We start from the raw sequence: 10989 nt of genomic DNA, 5'->3' as shown, positions 1-10989 counted from the left end.
TGTCCAGAACGGAACTTTTCAACGCACGCGTTTTGTATTCTTTATTAAGCTTGTAGCGAGTAACGTTCTTAAGGTGTATTTATATCAATGTTCAGTTCTGATGATGGGTTTCATAAATAATCGAGGGAATTCCTGACATCTTATAATTTCTGGATTTTTATTTACATATCAAGCATTTTTATTAAAAAGTGACATTTGACGAAATGCAACAGCTGATGCTGGCCAAAATGGAACTCGCCAATTCGCGCGCGATATGTTTTATTTGTTTATTTTGTAGCAAGTAAAGTTCTTGAAGACATTTGTGTCATAAGGTCTAGTTCTGAGGATGGGTTCCATGAGAAATCGAAGAAATTCCTCAAATCTTATAGGCATACAATACATACAGTAATGTTTGGATTCTCGTCGACATATCAAGCATTTTTATTTAAAGAAGTTAGTGATATTGACCAGAACGGAACTCTTCAACGCGCGCGATTCTTATTCTTTGTTAAGTTTGTAGCAAGCTAGGTGCTTAGGAAACATTTGTGTCAAGGTCCAGTTATGATGATGGATTCAATGAGGAATTGAGGATTTTAAATCGATTTGAATTCACAATTGGGAGGAATTGAGGATTTTCGTCAACATATCAAGTTTTTTTTATTTGAACAAGTGACATTTGATGAAGTGAAACTGCTGATATTGAGCAAAATGGAACTCTTCAACGACAAGTATTTTACCTTAGGCGTTTTTTTTTATTTTATTTCATTCATAGCATGTAAGGCTTTTAAGGAACATTTGTGTCAAGGTCCAGTTCTGATGATAGGTTCTACGAGAAACCGAAGGAGCTTCTCATATTGTATAGGATAGGCATACATATAGTCATTTTAGGATTTTCATCAATATTACAAGCATTTTTACTCAATAAAGTGACATTTGTTGAAGTAGAATTGCTGATGAAGAACGGAACACCTCAACGACTTCCAGATTCTTTATTTTTATTACTCTTCTTTCTTTTTCATTATTCTTAGAACAGGTATTTCTACTAAGTGAACCGAACTGCTACTATTAAAAGTAGGTAGGTAGGTAGGTTAAATAGGTTAAAACTGTAAGGATTATTATGTTTATGTATTATTTCTTTTAATTAAACATAGGTAAGTAATTCTATTTAAGTATAAGTGTCTTTAAAAAAAACATCAATCGACTCTTATCTGTCACTAGTTCCAGTTTCAGAGTATAAAATCCGGGTACACAGCCACGGCTAGCCGGGTAGCCAGACAGTTCGAATACGGACAAGTTATTGTGAATAAAAAATCTTATCGGCTTGCAAAAGTTATTGTCATAAATGTATAGGTTTCGAATACATGAATATAAAGTTAAAATGCTGGTAAAAGTATTAGTTTTTATCATTAACCATTTTATATCCCAACAAAACTGTTACCCTTACAAAAATAAAATGCTTTCATTACCTAATGTAGGTTACGTTAGGTAATAAATAAATAAATAGGTAGGGATAATCTTACACAGATTGGCCCCAAACTAATCAAAGCTTGTACTATGGGTACTAGGCGACGTTAAACATACTTATTTAGATAAATATATATTTACGTATATACGTAGAAAACACGCATGCCTTAGGAACAAATATCTGTATTCATCACACAAAGAAATGTCCTTACGCGATTCAAACTCGGGACCATCGGCTTCATAGGCAGGGTCACTACCCACTAGGCCAAACCGGTCGGCAAAAGGTAAAGATTATTAGGTAAAGACAATAAATAATTAAACGTATTATAAATTGACACCAATATCCATCAAATAGTATAACTAGGTATGCTAAGAGCGGGCTTCAGGCCATTACGTCGCACCTTTAGAATTAAACTAATTTGACTCAAAAAGTACGACTACTTTATATATGTAGTTTGGTAGAACAGTAAGAACTCACTATATGTGTCTCTTTTTCATGCGGTGAAATGCCCCCCCACCCGGAAAGGGTAGCGACGCCCATTTTATCGACTCTCGAGTCGACTCCAATCTGATACTAATAGTAAGTAAGTACTCACTTAGTAAGCAAATTGTAGTAGTCATCCCTTCTTAGTAAAAGGACGGAAGTATTGTAAAGATACTACTTTTCAACCGACTTCAAAAACTTTTTTTTTTGTATATATGTTAAGTAAGATCTTCGTCATTTCTGAACCAATGTTGAAAATTAGTTATCGTTTGAAAGTGGGTATATAGTTCCAAGATGGTCCTATTTTTGACAAAACCACGAGGAATTAAGGGAATTCCCCAAATCTTATAGGCGTTTTTTAGTTTCATCAACAGACCAGGCATTGCCATCCTAAAAAGTGCTATTTGAAGAAGTGGAACTTCTGATCAGGACCAGAAAAGAACTCTTTAACGATGCGTATTTCACGCTAGACGATTTGTCTTCTTTGTTATGTTTGTAAAGAAGCTACTTGCTTAACGAGGTTTAAGGTCTAGGTTACATCATGGGTTCCATGAGGAATTGAGGCAACCTCTCAATTCTTGATGGACATAATTGTCGATAGGTATCCCATGTGCTCTAATTTACCCCACTTGACGGTACTTACATGAAAAAAAAACTTCTCTTAAAAATAGGAAACCGACTTCAAATATAGGTATTAGAAAACAATACAAAAACTGTTATTGTATTTTCAGAAACCATACGGAAATAATGAGGATGCATCGACATAAGAAGAATCGAACATGGGCAAGATAAAGTTCAAGAAAAAATCAAATATAATGTGTACTTGTGTGTAGTCAAAGAAAGTTGAAAAATAAAGTATAATTAATGGCCATAGAATACAGAACCGATACACGAACATTAAGACTATTAAAAATAGACATATAGGTTGATCGTACTACTCGTACTAATGTATTTCTTTTGTTCAATTATATTATTGCATTAAAGTTAGATTCTCTAGATATATATTATTCATAGGTTCTGTATTCTATACGAATTGTTTCAGTGTAATTATTGTACTAAATACCGTTGACCGCCTGTCAACAGTATTTATTTCTATCACAGAAGATTTTAGGCCCTACAGTAGTTTTTGAATTAGTATTTACTATGGACAAATGTAGCGAAATGTGAGTTTTTACCTAAAATATCAATCTTTTGTGAACGTGGTGTAGAGTATATACCGCCTAAGACTGAAGTAGCTACGCGGGCAACGTTTTCAAAATAGAATCGTGTTCATGGTCGGCCCATGGTAAAAATAATTAGGTACCCGTAGACCCGCTGGTGAACACTGTTCATGATAACACTTAAAATAAACCCCGTGGACCCACCAGGAGAACATATTGGAGAGACTAGAGATAATACACCGCTTTAAGGGCGGTCGCACTCGGCATTGACATCTGGCGTCTAGATGGCGGGGCGGGGGGTGGGGGGTTATCCGCCTCTGGTCAAACGAGTGATTAGTCAAAATGTGCTTTTTGTCAAAGGCTCGTTTGGTCAAACATGGTTTTGCCAAAAGTGCGATTCGTCAAAATGTGCTTTTTGTCAAAGGCTAGTTTGGCCAAACATGGTTTTGTCAAAAGTGCGATTCGTCAAAATGTGCTTTTTGTCAAAGGCTCGTTTGGCCAAACATGGTCTTGTCAAAAGTGATATTCCTAAAAATATTTCTTTCAGTCAGAATGAGATAGATCTTGCCACATAAAGTAGCCAAATTTATCTTAACACGCCTTTGGTGCTATCGGGATAAAGTGATATTATATTATCGGGATATTATTGATGAAGCAATTACAACCGCAGACAGCTTTGAAAAGGAGCATACGGAAGACATTGTAGAAATATTTAAGAGCGTATTGCAATGCATACAACTAACAGTTACATCGGCATTGAAGTAAAATGTTAAACGTACCTATTATAATAAAATAAATAACTGAATGTAATTTTATTTTTATTTATAGTTAATTTTGAGATTAACTCGAGAACAAATTAACGTAATTTTTCCATAAATAATGGAACATCGATTTCCCCTGTAATTAGCTGCATTTGAACATGCTGAATATAAGTGTTCCTATCTACAACAGGCTTAGACCGTTTTTTTGCAGGTTCTGATGTCACTGCGTTAACAGCGTGAAACATGGCATCCTTCTTAAGGATTTTTAAAAGATGCAAAATGGTTGGTCTTTTTTTAAAACTTTTGTTGAACTGACCGTTCCAACCCTCACAGACGTTATTTGTCCGGTGCCGCTCACCGAAAGTGCACCACAAAGCTTTCTTCGGCATCCAATGATCTTGAACATAAGATAAGAATAGTTCCAGCTTATTGTTACTTCCCATAACTTTATTTTCTTTTAGTATATAATGTAACCCTTCATCAATATTAGCTTCTGGGAGAAGGGGCAAAACCATACACAAACTGACGATTTTGTTTGTTTTAGTGTTTCGTTTTATAATCGTTAGTTTTTTCAGTAGAACTACCTGGTAGTACTACTGTACCAGAGGGGGTACGGTGAGCTGAACAGTTTTATACCTTGTCGCATTAAGCGTCATGTTAACTGTACCATACGAATTTGTTTTAATGAGTGAAAGCGACACGGTAGTAAAGCGAACAAGCGACAAGGTAATAAACATGAATATACGCGATTAAGTCCCGTTTTCTTAAAATCAGGTAGTAAAGTGTTCAGCTACTTATGAGGTTGACTGTACCATTAACTATCGAAAGCATTATCTAATGAATCGCGACTTAGACAATATTATAGTTTGGCAAAGCCTACCTTTGACCAAAAACAACTTTGATGAATCGCGTCTTTGGCAAAACCCACATTTGACCAAACGAGCCTTTAACAAAAACGTTTTGACGAAATGCGACTTTGGCATATCGCTTGTTTGACCAAACGAGCCTTTGACAAAAAGCGTATTTTGACTAATCACTCGTTTGACCAGAGGCGGATAACCCGCCGGGTGGACCTCAGCGAATTTCAAAGAAATATTTATAAACATCCAATGACGTTCGGCTCGGACACCAGATCTTCAATCTCCTGATTCCTGTGGAGTCTCCAGGTTTCATCCTCTCCACGTGTGAGTCCTAGGATTTTTCGCGCTGCCAGACTCCGATGACTCGGGCACGTAGTCCAGATAGGTGAGGATCGTGCAGCCTGGAGGGCGTACTCTGAAGTTCCAAATGGCCGAAGACCGTCTAGACGTCCTAGGTAGGTCCCGCTGGAGAGATGAAATGCAAAAAGACCTTAGCGAACTCGGCGCCGTCGACTAGATGGAAACGGTTTTGGACAGAGAAGCATGGCGGTCTTTGGTGTCGGAGGCCAAGATCCACTTCGGGTCGCTGCGCCATAGCAGTAAGTAAGTATTTATAAACATACTGTACCTTTTGTGTACCTAACCCAAAACGAGATATTTAAGAAAAAGTCCACCCGCCATTCTGACGTCAGGATTGCGGTTGGACCTATGAAATCTTGCATTATACCGCACTAAAATTATGCAGTTATATGGTACAGTCGCCATCAGATATAGCGGAGTGGCCGAGGTGCTCAAAGATCTCTAAACACGCACTCTAACCTCTTGACAGTAGAGGCATGTTCAGATATTCGTGGGTACCTTGGCCGCTCCGATATATATGATGGTGACTGTATCTTCAGTGTACCTCTGTAAATAGAAATAGAAACCGGTGTACCTCTCCCCAAAACAAGCTAGGCTAAGCTCATGCACAATATAACTGCATACTTTTAGTGCGGTATAATGCAAGATTTCATAGGTCCACCCGCCATCCTGACGTCAGGTTGGCGGGTGGACCGTTTTGTAAAATATCTCGTTTTGGGGAAAGGTACACTGAGGTACACAGAAGGTACAATATGTTTATAAATGTTTCTTTGAAATTCGCTGAGGACCACCGCCATCCTGACGCTTACCATATATCTAAGGACCGACCTTAGGGGCAATAACGATAGTGCTAGTTCAGTTGTGTCATTCACAAATTCGAGCCAATCGTGCTGTCTAACGCAACTAGATGCGATCAATCGCGTGCGTAATGCGAACTCATCAACCAATCACGTTGTGGTACTTGTGGCGTTAGACTGCACGATTGGCTCAAACTCGTGTGCGTAACACCGCTGTACTGGCCCCATTCTTATTGCCCGTAAGGCCCGTCCTCAGATATATTATGTCAATGACACAGTCGCGATTTTAAAAAATCACATCGCTTCTGCTACCAAATTGTTGAGCATAACATTTTCCTATCCATAGGTTCCATCTGTCCAGTAGGATCCACCATCTCGATCCACCAGATTGAAGAGATTGTTACTTAACTGATGGATCGAGATAATGAAACCTACTGAATAGAGCGGGTCGATTGGATATAACAAAGTACGCTTATATGAAACGCTACTCCGGTGTGCAAGTGAGACAGTCAGGCCAATTTGAACTTGCATTTGACAGAAAACTGTCTCCATCAAACGCTACCAGTTCCATTGCCGGCCTCTTCGCTGCCTTCTATAGTGGTTCAATCTTACCTTGCTTATGAATAATAACCGGCCAAGAGCATGTCGGGCCACGCTCAGTGTAGGGTTCCGTAGTTACTCTTCCGTCACAATAAGCTAAACTGGAGCTTAAAATATAGTAAATTGTTAACCAAGGGATAAAACGGTACCTTTCACCCGAGTTAAACAAATAGGCAAATTTGCATAATCAGTACCTAATTAAAGTAAGTCTTTTTACTATGAAGGGAAAACTTTTTGCGATATCTCAAAAACAGCTCAACTGATCATGTCCGCTATAGTTTTCATTTAATGTCTTTCTTAAGCTCTACTTCCACGATTTTTTTCATATTTTTTGGACCTATGGTTCAAAAGTTAGAGGGGGGGGGACACATTTTTTTTTTCTTTCGGAGCGATTATCTCCGAATATATTCACTTTATCAAAAAATGTTTCTTGAAAACCCCTATTAGTTTTGAAAGACCTTTCCAACGATATCCCACACTCTAGGGTTGAAGCGAAAAAAAAAATTCACCCCCACTTTACGTGTAGGGGAGGTACCCTAAAAAAAATTAAATTTTTAGATTTTATTGTACGACTTTGTCGGCTTTATTGATTTATATATCCATGCCAAATTTCAGCTTTCTAGCACTAACGACCACGGAGCAAAGCCGCGGACAGACAGACAGACAGACAGACAGACAGACAGACAGACAGACAGACAGACAGACAGACAGACGGACATGGCGAAACTATAAGGGTTCCGTTTTATGCCATTTGGCTACGGAACCCTAAAAAGGGGCGTGCACACCGTTATTAGAGTAATATTGGAATCATATCAGTTAGTTGCGGGCGTCTCGCTCGCACAAATACATGCGTATAAGTGCGAAATGAACGCTAACTGGTATCATTCCAATATTATTCTAAAATTGGTTTAATGTCAGTTGCACTTTCGAATTGGCCTACATAGCGATTTCCTTAGCCTGCACACCGGATCGGCGTGTGGGCCGGCATCTAGCTAATGTAAAGCCACCTCATTAGGTGCTTTTAGCCTTTTGAACGGCAAGAACACCTAAAGATGTGGTGAGAGAAAGCCGCGCGTCTCTCATGCACTGCACTAGCTTTACAGCTTGCATTGCGACCAATGTATGCCGCTCACCGCCCCGCCGGTCGCGTGGGTCCAATCCGCGGCCCTAGAAGACGTACTTTACATATAAACAAGAGCACGCGAGCATTTTGCGAGTTGTGTATGTGTACAGTCAGCGTCAAATACTTCGTAGCAGTCAAAGTAGCCAAATAGTTCGGTACACCATATATTTAGTATACTGTACTTGTGTTATCTAGGCGCACAAACGGTTACAATAACAAGAAGTGTACAGTCAGCGTCAAATACTTTGTAGCAACCAAAGTAGCCAAATAGTTCGGTACAGCATATATTTAGTATGGTGTACCGAACTATTTGGCCACTTTGACTGCTACAAAGTATTTGACGCTGACTGTACACCGCGTGTGCAGTCCAACACGGGAGCACGGGTGCGATTCGAAAATAACGCGCTAGCGACGCATTACGACATTGATATTTTACCCTTTGAACGCCATAACAAAAACGTTACTCACATGCCAAGGTCACGGGCGCAAGTGAGCTTGAAAGTGCATGAGTATTACATTAGGGACTTTGACAGCGATTATAACAGCTATAATCATTAATGTGTTCATGGCCCTTAAATCATGTCTAGTGACGGCGCCTTTAGGTGTTCTTGACGTTCAAAAGGTTAAGGGCATTTGCTAGCTGGCGCTAGTGCACGGAGCGGGCAAACACGCGCAGGTGCCTTTGTAAGTAAAATCAGTCGCACGCGTCCGCGCCAGTTTGCGTTGCTCATACTGTAAGCCGCACGCCCGCTCCATGCACACGCGCGACGTTGCGGACGCCCTATGCCCTAAACCTTACTTGAAAGTGTGAAGGTTACTCTGACAGCGGCTATATCAGCTATAATGTATTTATGACGCTTTGAGCATAGCTAGTTACGACGCCTTAAGGTATTCTTGGCGTTCAAAAGGTTAAGGGCGTTTGCTAGCTGGCGCGAGTGCACGGAGCGGGTGCGGGCGTCCGCGCCAGCTAGCGTCGCCAGTTACTGTTTTTCGTTAACCCGCTCCAGCTAGCAAACTAATCGCTAATGGTCCGAGATTGGCGCAATAACCATGCATTCCCTTATCTGGATCTGGATGCACCTATTCACCAATGCTTGCTTTAAAGTAACTTGTCGACTCGTCCTGATAATATTTGTGCGACCGTGAAGAAAATCTATGCCGTCACTTATTTTTCAATTTATATGAAATAAAGATGTTAAATGTATTCAAAAGTTTTTATTTAATAAGGTATGTATAAGTGCTTTGTGCATCCGCACCAGCTAGCGGTGCCCTTAGCAAACCAATCGCAAATGGTCCGAGATTGGCGCAATAACCATGCATTCTCTTATCTGGATCTGGATGCACCTATTCACCAACGCTTGCTTTAAATTAACTTGTCGACTCATCCTGCTAATATTTGTGCGACCGTGAAGAAAATGTATGCCGTCAGTTATTTTTCAATTTATATGAAATAAAGGTGTTAAATGTATTCAAAAGTTTTTATTTCATATGTATATATAATGGAACGAAATACAGCTACTATCTTAGCTTCGCAAGCAGTTAAGAGTCGCTGATGCTTGTAATGTATTCACTGCGTTAATTTTAGGTTTAAGATTCTTTATTCTCACTAAGAATTTGACAATTCACTTACATGAGAACACAATTTAATCCTGCTTCATATGGCAAACGAAGGAAACGTTGCTTTGAACCGCGACGCAATCTCAAATGTTTCACTTTTACACAATTTTCCTGCAGAGAGACAAAACAAGTATGTACATAGTACCTTTTTACGATTTATTTTATCGTAACATATAAACTTAGATTTATTTTCTTGCTGCTAATTATGGTACTCCAACTACTCCATAAATACATTTACTTACCTACTTATTGCTTAGGAATCTTATTTCATGTTTAATAATAAGTTTATATAACGTTTCTAGCGGGACATAACGCGAACTTTAAAAAATGTAATGCTTTTTCTACCTTTATCACTCGAATATGTAAGAGCAAGAGAGATAAATAGACGAAACTTACTAGTTCAAGGTAACCACTCGTTTTATTGTCAAAGTTCCGAATTAAACAAACTTATTCTTCGGTGACATTTTTTAGCGTTTATAAGCGACTATACGGATCCAGCATTTGCCGCTCATTCGGTTCTCCTATTGCACGCAAGATGTCAGTACTAGAGAGGATTTGAAAAATCATAATTAAGTAGTTTAGTGCCATTTATTGAGCAGTAATAATTTAAAAAAATATATAAATTACTTTTTCATTATATTTCAGGCATGCAAAGTGATGTAAATGGTTACAAAAGTAACTCTATATGAATGACATTTTTTAGTTCCAGTTTACGCCGCAGCGCATGATCAAAATTATTAATATCATCTTCCCTGGACACTTTCGGTCTTTGGTGTCATATAAGTAATTAATGCTTAATTGAAGACCTTCCAAATAGGATATGACTCAATTGTATATACCAATAGTAAAAATTACCCAAACTGCTACCAAGGCTCCATCTAGTGCCAGGTAGAACAAACAAAGCGGCATTTACCACAATTAATTAACGAAAAAACTCGTTTTATTACCGCCCCTGCAAGCATTTGAATGCAAGTATATATATATTAAAATACCTTATAAAAATGTCTATTAAATGATATATATGGCTTGAGTATACAAGCAAGTTTCAGTGTTTAATAGCAGTATTTTTAATTCAAGCATATGTTATATCAACTAATTCCAGCCCTGTACGTACTTAAACGTAAGTAGTGGTAAACAGAAATCTAGAATTTCTCATATTCTTTCATACAAAACACCTAACAACCGGCTACATAACAAGTACTTTGTAAAACAACAGTTTATATTGGCCACTCTTTTTTTTAAATTGCTCAGTCCCTGCACGTTATCCAAAGTTGGTGTCATACAATAAAATAATGCTAAGAGTAAACCCTTTCAAACGAGATATGTCTCAACAGTATACATCCATGGGACAAATTGCCCATTCTCCTTTCGTCGAATGATGGTCCATATGACATTTCCTTCAATTCTTTTGGTTGGTCTTAAGACGAAAGTGGAGGCCCCGCGCGTAGTCGTCTGTTCATACAAACGTAGTCCACATTTTCCTCTCTGGACATTAACATTATTGAAAATATTTTGACACAATATGTTGTATTTCAACCACAGCTATGCCCGTACGTTTGATTTCTTTCGAATAATAAATAAATAATAATAAATTAAAAAAAGAGTTAGGCGAGTATTTAAAAATTTGTAGGAAATATGTTTTTCTCGCCTAATTTGTACAAAAATCATAAAATGGAAAAAAGTCAAACGTACACAGTACTACAGATAGAAAATGTCTACAGACATTTTACGTGACAGTTAGTCCATATAAAAATGAACTGCCATTATTCGACGCGAGAGTTATC

General features: G+C 38.4%; 1 long non-coding RNA gene across 1 annotated transcript; it reads left to right on the top strand.

Moving 5' to 3' along the window:
* The first annotated feature begins 252 nt into the window (after positions 1-252).
* On the top strand, positions 253-2932 carry LOC133525978 (uncharacterized). The gene is made up of 2 exons (XR_009800655.1): positions 253-2023; positions 2659-2932. It is a non-coding gene; the product is annotated as an uncharacterized LOC133525978 (long non-coding RNA).
* Positions 2933-10989: the final 8057 nt, after the last annotated feature.

Source organism: Cydia pomonella, chromosome 15, assembly GCF_033807575.1.
Source record: "Cydia pomonella isolate Wapato2018A chromosome 15, ilCydPomo1, whole genome shotgun sequence".
In the NCBI taxonomy this organism is placed as follows: Eukaryota; Metazoa; Arthropoda; class Insecta; order Lepidoptera; family Tortricidae; genus Cydia; species Cydia pomonella.
The sequence above is the reverse complement of the archived record's forward strand: the minus strand, read 5'-3'. Positions and strand labels throughout refer to the sequence as shown.